The sequence below is a fragment of the Mus pahari genome, chromosome 13 (genome assembly GCF_900095145.1).
Source record: "Mus pahari chromosome 13, PAHARI_EIJ_v1.1, whole genome shotgun sequence".
NCBI lineage: Eukaryota > Metazoa > Chordata > Mammalia > Rodentia > Muridae > Mus > Mus pahari.
Window position 1 is genome coordinate 90,373,794 of NC_034602.1, and position 18,672 is coordinate 90,392,465.

Here is an 18,672-nt window from a genome sequence, read left to right on the forward strand (position 1 = left end):
AGGCAGGGTTAGTGTATACAGCTGAACAAGGAGGCAGGGCTAGTATATATAGCTGAACAAGGAGACAGGGTTGGTGTATACTGCAGAACAAGGAGGCAGGGTTAGTGTATACAGCTGAGCAATGAGGCAGGGTTAGTGTATACAGCTGAACAAGGAGGCAGGGTTAGCTAGTCTAAGTAGGTTCTTAGGCCATTAACATCTGGGGAGAGAGAGCTAGGGAGGACATTTTCTTCATGCTGTCAACATTCACACTTGAACCTGAGGAAGGGTTTGCCATCCCTGAACTTCACCAGGGGAAGGGAAGGCTTAGCCATGCCCACAGGGCTTATACACCGGAGTCCTTGACAAGCTGGGCCCATATCAAATGCCCACCTGCACTCGCAACTTTACTCTCTCTACCCTAGTACGTCCCATTTACCTTGACTTTAAATTAGACATACAGATTTATTCTACGTATTTGGGGCCAAAATCTCTATGTACTCTTGGCAGTCCTAGAACTCACAATGTAGACCAGGCTGGCCTTGAACTCACAACAACCCAACTTGCCCAGATTAAAGGGGTGCAACGCCACGCCTGGCCAAAGGCATGCAGTTTTGATGTGTAATCTAACAAGCCATTTGAATTGCCTCACTGATATCTCATCTCTTCTCTGTAAACTTAGGCTTGTTCAGAGCTACGGACACCTACAAAGGTGAGGGCAGAACAGAGAACACTATAAAGGGGGGAGACCCTGGGACCAGCCAAGGCCCGTGAGTGAGCTCTGACTCCCCTTTTCACAGTCACTGAGAGCTGGGGTCTCGGCCACGTGGGCTGAACATGGTGGGTTCAGAGGACTGCCAGCTACCGAAGCCAGAGGACAGACATGTCCTATGGTATTTGAGAATCCTGAAGAGAAGTTTAAGTAAAGGAAGTTTATTCTGTAACTGAAATGACACTTGTTGGTCTCCAGCTTTAACATGCAAGACTGCGACATGCTGACAGCGTTGAGAGTCGGCCCCATTTCTCTAGGAAACAGCTACTCCGTTTCTTTTCTGTTTTGTAGTCAGTTCACTTAAATTCATCGTGCTTTCTACTACGCAGAACGTTAGAGCGAAACAGAGTCATTAGCAAACAGAATTACGCAATGTGAAGAGCCAAATAAGAAAACATTTACGATGTACACTACAGAGCAGCTCTACTAATGTATCATGGGGTGAAGGGTTGGAACATGAAAACCTTGAGAAAATGGAGTAACCTGAAAAGACACCTTCCTGGTTCCATTCCTTTTGCACAAACAGGCAGAACTGTTGCCAAGTGAGGCTCAGATCTCTCACTGCAGGAAGGGCCAAATGAAGGGACCAATGTGAATCTGTATTTCAAAATGCAGCTGGACCTGGCCCACCTGTAATCTTAGCGCTCACGAGTTCTAGGCCATCCTTGGCTACACAGTGAGTTTGAGACTACAGAAGACCCTGCCTCAAAAGAACAACGGCAAAACAGAACTTCATACATGTATGTATCTATGTATTAGGATCATAATATATATATACAAACGAAGGATACATGCATATGTATATATGTTTTCTACGTATAAAGACACGTATATGTACTGTAAGCTTTGTTCCCTGATGGAGCCTCCAAACAATACCCAGCACTGACCGATGTGCCAGTGTCTCTACCTGTTTCTTCTTGGTGAAGAACCATAGCCACTCGGGGCGATGGCTAACTCCAAGTGCTGAGCGTTAAAGGTACATGATAGGTAGGCCTTCTTATAAAGGGTAAAAATAAGGACATGCTCATTTAAAAAGAATTGCTAGGCACAAAAAAGGACAGAAGAGCCCAGTGAGACACAGGGCAGTTTGAAGACCAAATTCTGAGAAAATAATGAATGAATAATCATGGGAGGGAGGGGAACGATTGTGAATTCATACCAATAATAAACAGAATAATTTCAACAATTATCACCAACAAATGTTACATACAAGAGATGAACAAATGTTACATATTATGAGGAATTGCACTTTAATTATCTTATAGTGCCTCCTTCCCCACAGACTCTTCATTAGCTTCCAAGGAATTACAATGACCACAAAGGAAGGAAATCGGACAGGGAAACTGGTGGTCACAATCTGTATCTCAAATAATGGGCAAGACATATCCCTTATGTAATATTCCATCCAAGACATATCCCTTATGTAATATTCCATCCAAGACATATCCCTTATGTAATATTCCATCCAAGACATATCCCTTATGTAATATTCCATCCAAGGAGGCTCTCTTGATATCACAGCAAGTAAGAGGCATGACTACTATCTTAATCTAGGTTTTACTGCTGTGAAAAGGCACCATGACCAAAGCAAGTCTTATAAAGGACAACATTCAGTTGGGGCTGGCTTACAGGTTCAGAGGTTCAGACCATTATCATCAAGTGGGGAACATGGCAGCGTCCAGGCAGGCATAGTGCAGGAGGAGCTGAGAATTCTGTTTCTTCATCCTCAGACTGCTAGTGGAAGACTGACTTCCAGGCAGCTATGACTAGGGTATTAAAGCCCATACCCACAGTGACACACCTACTCCAAGGACATACCTCCTAATAGTGCAGCTCCCTGGCCCAAGCATATACAAACCATCACGGCCACGATAAAACAAAGAGAAATGTGTAAGTGCATAGTGCACACTCAAGACATTCAACAAAAGACAAGGTGTGCACAACTATCCCAGAGTAAGGGACAGTTGGGACTTGCTATAGTCTGAGTGTGAAATGTCCCCAGTCGGCTCATGTACTGAATGCTTGATCTTTAGCTGGTGGTACAGAGCCTGAAGGAGAAGGTCACCAAGGTGACTCTGATGGTGGGTCTCCCTCACCCCTTCCACTTCCTGAGAAGCTGAGCCTCTGCCACACTTTGCCTCCATGATTTTTCTGCCCGAGGATAAGACCACCCAACCATGGGATGAACCTCTGGAACCATGAGCTTCCTCTTTAGAGCTGACCACAGTCAAGCAAAGGGCACTTAATATGACATCTAGATCAGCACAGGACCACAGGGGAGCTCGTGCTCTGGAAGGAGAGCGACGCACTTCAGACTGTTTGTCTGCTACAAAGCAGACGAAAAATGGTAGATTAAAGTAACACAGCAGGCTTGGGCACACAGAAGCCTGTTGATTAGGAGACTACATTCTTAGAATCCACACTGAGACATATATAGCAAAAAGGCTGCCACGTATTGATGGAACTCTTAAATGTCTCTGTGTTTATACATACACATACACAAAGAAACAGCCATATGTAAATGAGTAATAATAAATCCCCTTTAAGAAAAGGGCAACCATATGCAAATCTAGATAAAAGAAACACAGTGTTCTCTATAGTATCTTTTGCAACTTCTCTATAATGTTTGAAATTATTTCTGAAAGACAACCTCAGAAACTTGGAACTGTTCCATTTCAGGGGTCCAGCACAACCAATTGCCAAGCTAAAAGGCTTGCATGAGGCCTATGTTATGCAAAAATATCACTTTCCCTCCATTTCCTTCAAGTCCTGCACCCACAATTGTGCCCACGGGGAAAGCTGCCCGCTGTCGGGTTTTCCCCCCTCCGTGATCAAGTGGCCCAGGATCTGCACACTGAATCACTAAGCACTTCATCCGGTGACTACTGTCGCCTACCCACCATGGCCCTGAGTTATCCTGCACACCGCTTACAGTCCCATTTCATTCCACGGTCAGTTGAAATCTGACCATGATCCTTCTAGGTTGTTTAACAGGAGGTGAACTAGACAGGAAAGAACTTACTATAAGAATTTAAGTCACAACACATTACAGATGCATTTTTAGATCTTTCTTCCTCCTCCTGGATCTTGAGAAATATGCAAATAAGTATTACTACCCAGGGACTTTTGTAACTTCCCAAGAGTACTGTCCAGTGAGCAGCCTGAGCTCAGTCAGGAGACAACTGCAGAAGCAGCTTTTGTTTTCTTTTACACCTGCTTTTTGTTTGTTTGTTTGTTGTGTACATGTGCGGGCATGCGGGCAGGCAGGTGTGTGTGTGTGTGTGTGTGTGTGTCTGTGTGTGTTGTGTCCTTGCCAGTCAAGGTCAACTCACAGGAGCTGGCCCCCACCTTCCACCATGTGGGTCCCAGGGACTGAACTCCCCATTTGTCAGGCTTCGTGGCAAGAGCCTCCTCCTGCTGAGCCACTGCGCTGGCCCTCTGAGAGCCACTCTTAAGGCAGCTACTGTGAAGCAAGTCAGTCATTGCTTCCTTCACAGATAACGTGGAACAGAACTCTGGGAAAAGAGGAGGAAACCCAGAGAAGAGAGGGGAAGGAAAATGGAGAAGAAATGCAACGTAGGGAAGGAAAAGGGGCAGCGACCACGGAGGCCAGCAGGGACATCTGTCCTGTCAGATTACACAGCACAGCAGGCCCTGTCTATGTAACAAGGCAGTTTCCGAAGGATTAACCGGCTCTCTCAGTCCTGTAGACAAGCCAACTGGACACCATCGGGGAAAACTGCTGTTGGAGAGCAGGTCTCTCCAGATAACAAAACTGTCTTGGAATTCACCATGCAGCACAGGCTAGCCTCGACTCCGGGACTCGCTTGTGTAAGCCTCGCAGGAATGCTGCACCATCAAGGCTGGCTCTAAAAAGCCACGTTTTATCACTCTCCAATCCCTCAGAAGTGACATGGGACAGTCCTATCAACACGTTCTATGAAAACTGAAATGGCTGTCTCTGTTGCTTTCATTTTGCAGATCTGTAGTTTCTCAGTTCAGAGAATTAACACACTACTATATACCACTGAAGCTACATACATAAAAGCCTATGCTTACTGCATGCCAGAGTTGGACCATGTACCTATGTCTGGCTGGTAGGACCCACTGATTTTGGATAACAGTAACAGCTTCAAGTAACTTTCATGAGGAGCTTTTGGGATATTTTATAAGCATAAATATTTCCTTGATGTTCCACACTAAGAGTGTTATATACAACAGATGGTGAGGTCCACAAGGAGCCTCAGCCCATCGGGACGAGGGTAGATGTCCAGTTCACACAAGGAAAAAGCTAGTGAGCTGGACACAAGTATGAAGACCCCATAGCCCGCGGTGGGACCTCTCTCCACAGAGCACAATTCCTGCCTTTGGCGAGTATTTTCATAAGACAGCATTTGTCTTTACAAGATTTAACTTAAATTATATGTCCTGGGACAGGGGAAGTCACAGATCCTCTCAGTTGCAATTTGGCTGTTGCTTGGATTTCTATAGGTCAGAGCACGCGAAGATGTGTCTGTTAAAAAGGTAATGGGAACACAACACTGAACTTTCTATGCAGCCATGTCATTTAACTAACTTTTCATACAGGCTGATAAAGAAGGAAAAGGAGCCCAGAGAGGGCGTGTTTGACCGAACTTCAGCTTGGTTAGAAGCTGCTGAGAGCATCTTTCTCCTTAGGCCTCTCCTCTTGGAGGAGAGAGAAACCATATTGGTTTTTTGGGATGCGGAAGTTAAAAATAAGTCACTTAAAACACACTGTTCCACACTGTCCCCTTCCTATTGACTGATGGACTGACAGACTGAGACAGGGCCCTCTCTGTAGCCCAGGCTGGCCTGGAACTCACGTCTTACTCACTGTTCTACTGTAGTGAAAAGACACCGTGGCCGAGACAACTCTTACAAGAGAAAGCTTTTAACTGGGGGCTTCTTCAGAGGTTTAGTCCATTATCATTATGACAGGGTTTAGGAGAGCACAGCGGCACACAGGACTAGACTAGTAGCTGAGAGCTACACCCGGATCCACAGCAGAGACAGACAAAAGTTTAAGGTTGCTTTTTGCATCCCTACAGACACACTTCCTCCAACAAGGCTACTCCTATTCCAGCAAGGACTGGGTTCCTAATCCTTCTCAAATACAGCCAATCCCCAGTGACTAAGATTTCAAATAAGTGAGCCTATGGGAGCCATTCTTGTTCAAACTACTTTGAATTTAAAATCATTTAAACTACTCCGGGTTGTAGCTTAATGTGTAGCAATCTCCCTGCCTCAACTTCTAGAATCCTATGATTACAAGTTGTGAGCCACCACATCTGAATAGAATTCAAGTCTACACAATGCTCCCTTTCTACTAGAAGGACATGGGCCTTAACATGAAGAACTTGAGGTGTGAAAACCAGTGCATTCAGACATTGTGACCACACCCTTTTCCTAGCCACACCTCTCCCCAGTTAACAACCCCTTGGAAACAAGCCCTCCTGGCTTCCTCAGCTTCTCTCAACATTCTGCTCAACTTATTACATAAATGTTCTATTCTGGCTGCTTCGCCGGCCCTTTCTTTCTGAAACATTTCCTTATTTTCTGTAGCTTGTAACATAACTTTAATACCAAATGTCCTCTTATTTTCTGCACCATGTGACATGTTATCACTTCAATATCAAATGTCCCCCGCAGGCACATGTGTGACAGGCTAAGTCTCTGGCTGGTGACAGAAGAGGGGGAAATCTCAGGAGCCTGGCTGGCAGTCGGGGGTCACCGTAGGTGTGCCCCTTCCTGCCTTCCCAGTTCTCTGCATGCTGGCTTCCATAGAACGAGACCTGCTCCATTTTCCTTCTCCCATGGTGTCCCCTTGGCACAGCCCAGAACAGCAGAGCAGCCATTTCTAGACGAAAACCTCAGTGGTAAAGTTGGCTGCCCCTTCAAGGCGCTCTCCCTCCCCACGTCCACAGCAGTGGCACCCAGCTGGCTTAGCCTGTCTGTTTTCAATTTAATCATCTGGCCCAGCCCCTGCCGGAGGAAGATGGAGCTGAAATTTTGTCTCCTTACAAGGGAAAAAGACAATGAGATATTGATTCATGAAACAAACTAAAGACTATTTTTCACAGCTGGGTCTAAGCATCAAAAATTAAAATTCCAGTTGGATCAGAGAACGGTCCTCAGCCCCGTGAGCAGGCATTACTCTCCCCATACCGTCAGGTTGCAAGTGCTGTGACTAGATTATTTTGTTTTTACAAAAATGTTTAAAAATAAGACACATTCCTCTAAGCAACATCAAAAGGAAGGCACTGAGAGACTGTGAATACAGCCACGCAGGCGCCCCAAACTTAGCAGTCTACAGCGAGGGATCAAAGGGACCATCGCTCCACACACGAGCACACTCTCCACGTGTGATACTCAACACCCACTCTGCTCTCTTCAAATGGTTTCTGAAAGGAGATGATGCTGTCCAGCATACACTGCCAGTCTCTCTCTGAGCAGCAGTACTCCGAGATTTCGGCAACGGGGACGACGTACCTGTAAGGCTCACGCCCACAGTTAGTATGTCATTCCTCAGAGGCTTCTCCGATGTGGAGGATGTTCGTGCACGGCTCACAGCCATCTCTTACTGTCGAGGCTTACTGCACAAGTCTCCTATGCAGGCCTTTACCCTCAGCACAGGGACTTCACACTTCACCGTCCCACTTGGCCCAAGTAGCTGCTCTATTTCAAGTCCACTTTCAGCATCGTTCACAAATTAGTCAACAAGAAATCAAGTGACATAGAGCGTATCGATCCTATTTGTATTTATTTTTGATGCTTAGACTCAGCTGTGAAGAGCATCTTTAGTTTTGCAAACTGGGGAGAACCGTGCTCATTTACTAACTTGAGAATGGAGCCGCAGGTCCCTGTGCCAGCTGCAGAGCTTCTGCTCTTTTCCCTACACCACGGCTCCCTCACCACAAAGAGGGAAGTGGTGCGAGGCTCTAGTCCCCAATGGGGTTGCTTGCCTAACATGGATAGACGCCAGATTACAACCAGGATCTGGTTCTGAGTCTTGCCCACTACTTCATGGTCACACAACCACCATGCGAGAGCAGGGCTCCGAATAAGTCCTTGAAAGTTTGCAAGAAGCAATGCAAAAATATTTTTACCCGTGCACCTGCAGAGAAAGCCTTTTGACAAACTGACAAAATGTCTCTTACCTTCCGAACAAAAATCACGCTGACCTGGGCTCACTGCATCCTGCCCTCTGTTTCATTAAACTGAAGAAAACCTCACCTGTTCATACATCAACCTCAGTCAACTTCAGTCAGGCTGCAACTGCTCTGCTGCAATCCAATCTCCTGGGACTTTTTGTTGTCATTGTTTTCAAGACAGGGTTACTCTGTGTAGCCCTGGCTGTCCTGGAACTCACTCTGTAGACCAGGCTGGCCTTGAACTCAGAAATCCGCCTGCATCTGCCTCCTGAGTGCTGGGATTAAAGGCGTGTGCCACCACTGCCCAGCCCTGGGACTTTTTTTAAATCTCATGTGGCTTCCTGCACCTAAGACAGGGATATTTCCTCACCTCCCTAGGCAGACTCCAGGAAGAAACACATAAGGAATGTGGATTTCTATAAGAATTAGTCTCAACTGTCTCCAAAAGGTCATCACAATGGATGAAAGAAGGCTGGGCACGGCTGCGAGGTGTGCCTAGGACCCCGGGTTCAATTTCTGCTAGAGTCAGCACTTGACAATCAAAACCAAATAAAAATCTACTGTGTGCATTTCCTGTCTAGAGGCTTCAACAGAAAACTCAGGCCCTGAAGGATATAACTGTTCTCCTCATCATCTAACTTCCCTTGGGAAGTAACACACACACACACACACGCACACACACACGCACACACACACACTAATAAAATGTAATAAAAGCTTAAATAACTATACCACCAAGGACCACCAAGTAAGAGCCTGTCTTGTACATGCACTGTCTGCAGAACACGGTAAACGTGAGCGCCTGGCTGCCTACAGAGTAAACTAACACACTAACTACCAACACTAGGCCCGGGTCTGGGTGTGCTGGGGACTCAGGTCCATGGCAGGAGGCTCTCTGCCCAGATAGAATGTAACCCCATCCAGAGTGGGTGCAGACATGAAACGCTTGACTCCAAACAGTTTCCTCTCGGAAATCTGTAAGTGTTCTCACCCACAGAATAAGACGTTTGAAACCCATGACCTATGGATGGTCATTATTATATTAATGACCATCTCCAAATACTAAATTGGAACACATACACAGTCAAAATGCTTTATGCCCTTTTAGGGTCAAAAGGGGGGACGTGAGATGTTTTCCCTGTGACTCCCAAGCAGCTACTGAGTGAGCCCGGAGCCTTTGGCTCCCTACAGAAAATTAAAATAACAATACTGGAATCTATTTGTCAGGAAGAATAAATGAAGAAGTGCATGGAAAAGAAAAGAAACAGTTAAGTGCTACCTGCTAATAATACTGCTTCTATTACCATTAGCTGCTATTCAGATAAAGCGGGTGGATTTCCAATATAAATGTGACATTATCAAACTATTGTTTGAACAGGTGCAAGAAATGAAAAATACTGAAAAGCATGATCCAAGACATTGAGAGGATAAAGATAAGCCCACATGAAAATGTACTCACTTCTAAATAAACTAAGTGTGTGGGAAGACCCCCACAGACAGGCATAGTGCATTCTTTTTTTTTTTCTCTTAGTCCTCTGTTTGTGTGTGTGTGTGTGTGTGTGTGTGTGTATGGGTATATGTATATGTGTGTATGTGTATGTATGCACATATCTGTNTGTGTGTCTGTGTATGTGATGTATATGTGTGTACATGTGTGTATATGTGTGTTTGTGTGTCTGTGTATGTGATGTATATGTGTGTACATGTGTGTATACGTGTGAATGTGTGTGTCTGTCTGTATGTCTGTGACAGCATGCATAAAGGGCAGAGGACTGCCCTAGGGGTAGCACCTGCCCTCTGTCTTGTCTGAGACAGTCTCTTTGTTATGTGCTACTGTATACCCCAAACCACAGCTCCCGGGAGTTCTCCTCTCCCCATCTCCCAGTCTGTCATCACAGACACTCACTGTCCTGTCTGGCTGAGACTCGCCCTTTCCCAGCTTGCTATCCCATTCTTTCCAGTGGGCTCTCTTGCTTCCTGGAAAACCTTTAGTAGCTTTCCCGCAAAGATACATAAGCATACACAAGCACAGTAAAACACAAGGCTCATCTACTGATGAATGAAGAGGGTAAGATTTGCTTTCAACTAAGCCAAATCTTAATTCTGCTCCTTAAATTTTAACTTTTAAATCAATACTGGGGCAGAGGTGAATATTTATACCTGTGAGGTTCTTAAAGACATCTCTTGAACTAAGAAATGAGATATCCTTATTTTGATGTTAAAAATTATTAGGCAAGTATATATGTGGTATATATGGTATTATGGGAAGTCATATATATGACTCTGCCTTTCTCTGACTGTTCACACCGCCTGCTTTCACATACACCATCTGTGCATTCGCAGGATCTTGGACCTGGACCTGGGCATTTGAAGCACGACGCTAGGACAGTATTTTTGAGGTTTGTCCTTCAATGCATGCAAGGAACTAAACAGCCCGCAAAGAGCTCCCGGTCCACAGACCTCGCGATGCCTCTCTCTCTTCTGGGTCATTTGTACTGCCAAGAACTTGCATGAGGACTCATGTGTGCTTGTTCTTTCTGTCCTTTCCGACAGGGTCCCCCTAGTAGTCCAGGCTGACCTCACACCCTGAACAACCTCCAAGTGCTGAGTTACAAGTGTCCATCCACCGCTAAAGCAAAAGCAGCCTTCCTTTTTATTATATAAAGGGGGGGGGGGGAAGGGTTTGGGCACATGTCTGATGCCTGACCAAACTAGGTCAAAGTGTTTGGGTGGGGAAGACTTCCTCCTAAATTTCTCCCTTCTCTTTACTTACCCACAGATACATTTTTTTTTTTCAAAGATTAGCTCCCTCGGGAGGCCCCTAAGCAGCCACAGACATCTCACAACCATATTAACACATCTAAGTGTTTTTAGCAGAGGTCCTGGTAAAAGAGTCCGCAGGTGGGTAAACGTGGTATATCCACATAACGGGATACTAGTCAGCTACCAAAGACAAAGGTTCTTGAATTTTGCAGGCAAACGGCTGGAACTTGAAAATATCATCCTGAGTGAGGAAGCCCAGAGCCACAAAGATACTTATGGCATATACTCACTTATAAGCGGATATTAGCCATAAAGTACCGGATAGCCATGCTACAATGCAGACCCAAAGAAACTGGATAATAAGGAGGTCCCAAGGGAGGATTCAAGGGAAGAACTCACTCAGAGGAGAAACTAAATAGTCATGAGGGGTGGATGAAGAAAGGGAGCTGGCTAGGAAAGGGGGAGAGGAGGCGGAAAGGGCTGGAGATCAGGTGCTGGGGGTGAGAACGGAAATGGGGGGAAGGGCAGGGGGTTACCACTGGTACCTAGCTAGAGGCCTGGGACAGGAGGGTTTGAGGAATCTATGGGGAGGATCCTGGATGAAATTCCTACCAGAGAGAGGAGGGAGAGAGGACCACCATAGGTGTTCACAAGAGCCTGAACCACCAACCAGAGAGCAGGCAGGCGCTGAACCTAGACAACCCCCTCCACACACACACACACACACACACACACTTCTAGCAATTGTGCAGCTTGGTCTTCATGTGGGTCCCCTAACAAGTGGAGCAGGGGCTGTCTCAGTCTCTGTTCCCTGCCATTGGATCCCTGTCTCCCTAAGGAGTGAGCCTCACTGAGAGAGGAGATGCCTAGTCCTGCTGGGACTAGATGCCCCAGGGCAGGGTGGTACCCAAAGAGGGCTCCTCCTTCTCTGAGAAGGGGAGGGGCAATGGGGGGAGGAATTTGTTTTGTTTTGAAGACAGGGTTTCTCTGTGTAGCCCTGGGTGTCCTGGAACTTACTCTGTAGACCAGGCTGGCCTTGAACTCAGAAATCCACCTGCCTCTGCCTCCCAAATGCTGGGATTAAAGGTGTACGCCACCATCACCCAGCTGGGGAGAGGGAAGGAATTTGTAAGGGTGGGATAGGGAAAATGGGTGGGGGCTGTGATCAGGATATAAAGTGAATTAAAAACAAAAATCAAACAAACAAAAAAAAACAATCCCCAGGACCAGGTGGCATCCTAGACAAGGCCACAAGGAGAAGTGCATCCCTGCATCACCTCTGCTCCTTTTCCCAGGTCAAGCAAAGCAAAGCCCTCTCACGGACCTTGCAAGGCTGCCTTCGAGCAGCCATGGCACCTGACACTGTTGTTAACAACCAGTAAGGAAGCCATGTTCCCGCTGAGATAATGAGAAGAGCTCAACCCACCCTGACAGACGGTGGAGAACAAGGCTGGAACCCACCCTGGCAGACGCAGACGATTGAAAACAACAAGGCCAGGAGCTAAATAGCTTGGGGCCTCCAGGTTTCCACTCGAATCATCTGGGACACACCGAGCAAGCGAGCGGTTGGTTTTCATTGACTAGCGGAGGTCACATGGACACTTTGCTCTCCAAACAAGTATTTTATCCTTGGGGAGTGCTATGGATTTAAAATCCAGTTCAGTGAGGGGGTGTGCAAATAAGACATTACTCAAAGCCTACAGGACAGGGAAAAATTACACCAAGCTTCACGGCAAGAAGTAAAGGTATGATGAAGATTATCAATATTCCTAAATTATCTCCATACTTAGCGACATTAGTTTATCTACAGTGAGGAAGACCAAGCTCAAGGCCTTAACCATGCCGGGCGGATGCTCCATGGCAGAGTGAGATTCGGCTAGCCCTCCTGGGTCCTGAGTTTTAACCATTGTTTCTTTTGTTTGTTTGTTTGTTTGTTGAGACAGGGTTTCTCTGTATAGCCCTGGCTGTCCTGAAACTCACTTTGTAGACCAGGCTGGCCTCGAACTCAGAAATCCGCCTGCCTCTGCCTCCCAAGTGCTGGGATTGAAGGCGTGCGCCACCACGCCCAGCGTCTTAACCATTGTTTCTTAAAATTAGGGGAAAATAAATTATAACTTAAAACTCTAAAATCATTAGCAGTGCAATTTTATTTTGCCACTTTTTCTTTTCTGATTATAGAAACTTTATACATCTGGCCCTTTCGGCTTCCCAGTCAGTGTTGGCATTCGCAAATTCACCTGGAATTTTTTGAGTTCCTTCCCTGAGCCTTTTAAGTTTCCTCAGTTGGTACTGGGGATTGAGTGCCAACATGTGCTACCCCGTCGAGCTTTAGGGACGTGTCTGCTGGAGGGGCACTGGCAGGCTATCAGAACCTGCATCTCGGGAGGAGGAAGTCACGTGATTTTAGAGCCGAGGCTTTAGCAAAAGCCAATGTGAGGTGTTTAAATGGGTTGGTTCCTCTCCTAAGCCTGCCTGGGGCTTCATGAGGAACACTGGACTCTGGGAAATGTAGGCTGGTACTGGGTAGAAAAACCTGCCAAGGGAGGATAGAGTAAAACCCAGCTTGGGTGGAGTGGCTAAGCACGCTCTGTCACAAAGGATGGGCAGAAGTCAGCAAGGTGCTGGAAACAGGAAAAGATACTGTGTGTGCAGAGGACAGGGAAAGGTGCACACGTATGTGTAGATGAGGAGATATGCACACATGCATTCAGAGGACAGGGAAACACCCGTGTGCGGCAGGCAGGCAGGCGGGCGGGCGGGCGGGCGGGCGGGCAGGCAGGCCCTCTGCTGAGAGCTGAGATCCTCTGTGCTTAGGCCCTTGTGTTGCCATTGTGCAACCGAGCTGTGTTTCTGGCCAAGGATCTGTGTCTGGAACACTCCCCAAACCCTGACACCCTGTCCTTTTTGGTTAAGCAAATTTCAGCTGAGGGATTTTTGACCAGCAGAGAACTGCCATGGCCATAATGGCGCCATCTCTTAAGTAACGACCATTATGGAAGGTCTGGAAGCCATGGAAAAGGAAAAGCCCACTCAACTTGGTCACTCTCAGTGGGGACAACATGGCTGATTACAAAGGGCTGCATCTTGAAGTAACTACAGATGGTCCCAGCACCAGCTGCTGATGTCACTGCCGCTCATACTACACATCTCCTAAAAAACCTTGCTTTCCATTCTGAATTGTGATCTTTGCCAGGGCCAGTGATGGAGTAATATTCTCTGATGATGGACAGAGGCAGAGCCTCAGCTCCCAGTCAGCAGTCGGGAGGGTGAGTGACAGGTCAGGAGGGTGGAGTCAGGCAACCGAGTGCTTGATGCTCTGTAGTGGGTGGGTCATGTTGCTAGGCCGTGAAGCCCCTCAAGGTAAGTACACTAACAATCTGCTATAATTTCGATTTCTGATGTACTAGCTCATCAAAGCTCAATGGTATTTTCCAGGAGAGAGAGAAAGGAAATGTTTCCAACACATAATTTCGTCATTTACAGGTACCCATGATAAAAATGCTGATGATTTAAAGGTAGAATTGTAGTGAATTCCAAGATGCCCAGTTTGGATGAGAATATTAACTGCCACGAAGAGAACATGGCTTTCCCTAGTTGACCCAGCTCTCGGGGATGAAGCGGGATGGAAACCTGGCTCTTCAGAATCCCAGCTCCGCAGACATGATGTGTCTCAAGGATGCCATCCCTCGCTCCTTTATGAAGAGCTTTATGAAGCCCTACAACTGACCTGATGCTGTGTGCTGGGCTGGCATGAATCTGCAGAGACAGGAATGACAGGCACCTTCTTCCTGAAGCAGATGTCGAGAAGTGTTACTACACCTGTGAGAAGGAAAGGGCGAGGTTTAGTTTGTGTTCAGCATACCAGCAGACCCAGCACCCTCTCTCTGCTTCCTTAACACCTGAGAACACACCATTCATGCAGATAAACTGCTTTTAAAACATTCTGTGACAGGGCTAAAGAGATAGTCCTGGCTACTCTTCCAGAGGTCCTGAGTTCAATTCCCAGCAACCACATGGTGGCTCACAACCGTCTGTAATGGGATCCGATACCCTCCTCTGGTGTGTCTGAAGACAGTTACAGTGTACTCATGTATACATAAAATAAATAAATCCTTAAAAACCCAATCTGTGAAAAGGGGGGCCAGCAAGATGACTCAGTGGATAAAGGTGCTTGCCACCAAGCCTGACAACCACAGCCTGTGTCTGAACCCTGGAACCTACACAGTGGAAGGAAAGAACTGATTCCAGCAAATCCCCTTCTGACCTCTACAAGATTGCCGCTGGTGAACATGCGTGTGTGTGCGCGCACACACATATACACAATGAATATATAAAATGTAAAAATAAATTTTTAAAAAAGAAATAGAGCTAATGTGCTTTTTTAAAAAAATCTGTGAAAAGTTGATCAATTAAAGTATTCGCTCCAAATCACCCAGTTTGGTTTCTTTCGCTGGTAAAGAAGCTGAGACCTGGAGAAATTATGTCAAGACAGAGTGGCAGCACCGCGGTGAGGTCAGGGCAGATCTTACCCCAGCTCTCCCCTTGGGGGCGTATCACAGAGCACAGCATCTCCCCTTCAGGAAGGGGAGACAACAACAAACAAACAGCATTTCTCTAGGTGGGTTTGTCAAGCATCAGAAGATAACCAAGTCGAGAGCTGAATGGATGTGCGCGAATTTCAAACCAGAAAATCCCCATCCCCCCCCCCTCTCGGGTCACACTCGTGCTATACCACACCCAGGCTAGATGAATGCTTCTCTTATGTGTGAGCCCGGGTTTCAGTAGGGGAGCCCTCGCATACGGATATGGAGTCTAGGCTCTGGACAACATCAATTCTACTCTAGAAACTTTCCACGGTTTTAACCAATGGCTTTCTCTGGTCTCAAGTTTCCCGTCTTCAGAAATGAGTACCCTGCACTAATCCCAGCAGACCTCCTGTACTGGCTAGTTTTGTGTCTACTTGACACAGCTGGAGTTATCACAGAGAAAGGAGCTTNAGTTGGGGAAATGCCTCCATGAGATCCAGCTGTAAGGCATTTTCTCAATTAGTGATCAAGGTGGGGAGGTCCCCTTGTGGGTGGTGCCATCTCTGGGCTGGTAGTCTTGGGTTCTATAAGAGACCAGGCTGAGCAAGCCAGGGGAAGCAAGCCAGTAAAGAACATCCCTCCATGGCCTCTGCATCAGCTCCTGCTCCCTGACCTGCTTGAGTTCCAGTCCTGACTTCTTTCAGTGATGAACAGCAGTGTGGAAGTGTAAGCTGAATAAACCCTTTCCTCCCCAACTGCTTCCTGGTCATGATGTTTGTGCAGGAATAGAAACCCTGGCTCAGACAACCTCCCAATTCCATTCTTACTCTTGGCCAGCACTCTGTGCCTACCGAAGCATCCTCATCGTTACCAACATTCAGCTCTCCTGCACACTACCACTTAGGGTCAAAAACTTTGTTAATCTCTTTAATCATAATATAACAACTCAAACAAAATCAGTTAATTAGCATTTAAACACTGATCCAAGCATAATCTAGTTGTGAGGAGCATCTCCCTTCGCTGCTGGATTTTTATTGTTGCTACTCTTTTTGTTTGTGTTTATTTAATGAGACAAGGTCTTGACTAACCCAATCCAGCCTGAACTAAGTGTTGAACTACAGGCATATACCACTATGCCAACCAAGCTTGGCTGGTGCTCAATTAAGTAGAAGGTAAAGTTAGAAAGAAAGGCACCTTGTCCCTTAACCTGATGGTCTGGATTTGATCCCTGGGACCCACATGGTGGAAGGAGAGCTGCAAGCTGTTCTCTGACTTCCATAAGCATGTGTGGTGGCTTGAATATGTTTGGCCCTTGAAAAGTGACACTATTAGGAGGCGTGGCCTTGTTGGAGGAAGTGTGTCACTGTATAGGTGGGCTTTGAGGGCTGTAAACAGCAGCTGGGGAGGCAGAGGCTTAGTAAGAGTTCAAGGCCTTCCTCAGCTACACAGCAACTGGAGAGGCTAGCCTTGACTATGTGAGACCCTGCCTCATACACACAAAAGTAGAACATCTGGGTAACTGATGGAAGCATGGAAGTCAGTGACATCAAGCAGGCCTTGTCTCATAAGACTTAATACTCTCCTTCAATATTACAGTTCCAGGACTTCTCCATTCAATCTTCCTGATGATACCAAATGGATTCCCCGCTGTGTGCTTAGCAATTACGCAGAGGTGCAATAACAGTCCACATTTAGCCACGCACGTTCACCTTCTTACTTTTAGGATATAAAATGGATTCAACCGCAATCTTCTTGCTCATCGACGATGGTGCACATCCCACCCTATTTACTGGTTAATTCATGCTTTCCCCTTGGCCAAAGACCTCCCTCTCCCTATCTTTTGCTCACTTTCTTCCCGAGTTGCTCTTCTTCTCTCACACATGCTTTGGGTGCAGATTACCTGGCGCTTTCTGCGCATTCATCCCAATGCAAGTTCAGCCAAAAGAAATGCTTAGGAAATGATGCAGGTGCAGGTGCATTTCAACTGTGGCAAACAACACGATTTTAAGGCGTCAAGTTCTAAACAGGTCACAATTTAGACACATTTCCACTCTGACCCTTATAAATCTATATATATTTATATCATGCTTTGCCTGCCTCTAACTTAGGATAAATCTGGTACAATGTCAAAGGCTGAGTATTTTTAAATGCACAAATGTTCATACACAAAAATCTGAATTTTGAAACTAAATTATATAAATTAGAAGCAGTCACCTGACTCCAGACTTAGCTAAATTGTTAGCCATACCTCTATCTCACTAAACCCTGTGCTACTAAGCACGGGGTTCTACTGAGCACAGTGTAAGAGACTTAAAATCAATTAAACTCTTCAGAGTTTGTAGATCAATGGAAAAAATACTGTTTCTCAGTCTTTAGCAGTTTTCAGGGGTCTCTGAGTTTAAACACAGTGGAGCATTAAATGATAACAAAATGACCATCTTCTGAAAGAAACTTTTAATAAGCCATTTTATAGCCTCCCATGGCTCTTCTGGGATGCCTGCCAGATCTTGCAATGAGAAGCAGGAAGGGAAGGAACAAAAGTCACATGAAGTCTGCGGCCCTCCCCATGCTGACCTGATCCCACAGACCATCAGACGTGGGCCGCAGGCGCTGACAGCACCCCCTCCCACTGCCTCCAAGCGGGTCGCAGCTGGTCTAACCTCTGCCACTGAAGCCCTCAGCCTGCTGCTAAGGAGCAACACTGCTGTTAAGTCCCGCCTCCGTCTCCTCCCAATAAAAAAACAACTCCTGGCAGACAGATGTCCAGTTACTAGAGGATAAACAACCCTTTCCCCTACACTCCCCTGTAGGTGACTTCATCCACATGTAGGTCAAACATCACCAACGTGGACGTCTGCCCGATAGGATCCTCCCATTCAGACTGAGGGCACTCCTGTTAGATTTCTCCCCATCGCAGAACCACTATACTCAGAGGTAAGCTATCACCCACTGAGTCAGACCTCTCCTCTATAGCAGCACCTGGCATGCCTGACTCCCTGCACCCTGGCATGCTTCCCTCCCCTGCCACTCACACTCTTCGTTTGATTCCATCCATGGCAACTGCCTCCCCATCCCCTCGATGGACTGCCTCCCTTGCCTCTTCCCAACCTCAGCTGTTCTGGTTCTTGTCCGTCCCTACACTCCATCAGCAGATGCTACTACTGACTGTTCCCAAAGTATACTCGGACTCTGTAACTACTTCCCTTCCCATACACAGTACCTGTGTGTCTCAAAGTCTGTGTCATCGTCCTTTTCTGGGGTTTCTACCAAAGCTTAGGGACTGACTGACCGACTATACATGACTCTATTCCAGTCCCTTCTCGTGAGGGCAGTGAGGATGATCAGACCACACAGCCGACATACATCATACAACGGAAGGAACACCCCTATCAGACCACACAGCCGACATACACCATACAACGGAAGGAACACCCCTATCAGACCACACAGCCGACATACA

The 18,672-nt window shown here is 46.6% G+C and overlaps 1 protein-coding gene across 1 annotated transcript in view; it reads right to left on the reverse strand.

Moving 5' to 3' along the window:
- The window catches only part of Wdfy3 (WD repeat and FYVE domain containing 3), a 227,846-nt gene that overhangs the window by 185,509 nt on the left and 23,665 nt on the right, over positions 1 to 18,672 (reverse strand). The window contains exon 2 of the mRNA XM_029545025.1: positions 14,414 to 14,505. The gene's annotated coding sequence lies outside the window, so the exon portion shown is untranslated. The remainder of the gene's footprint in view (positions 1 to 14,413; positions 14,506 to 18,672) is intronic.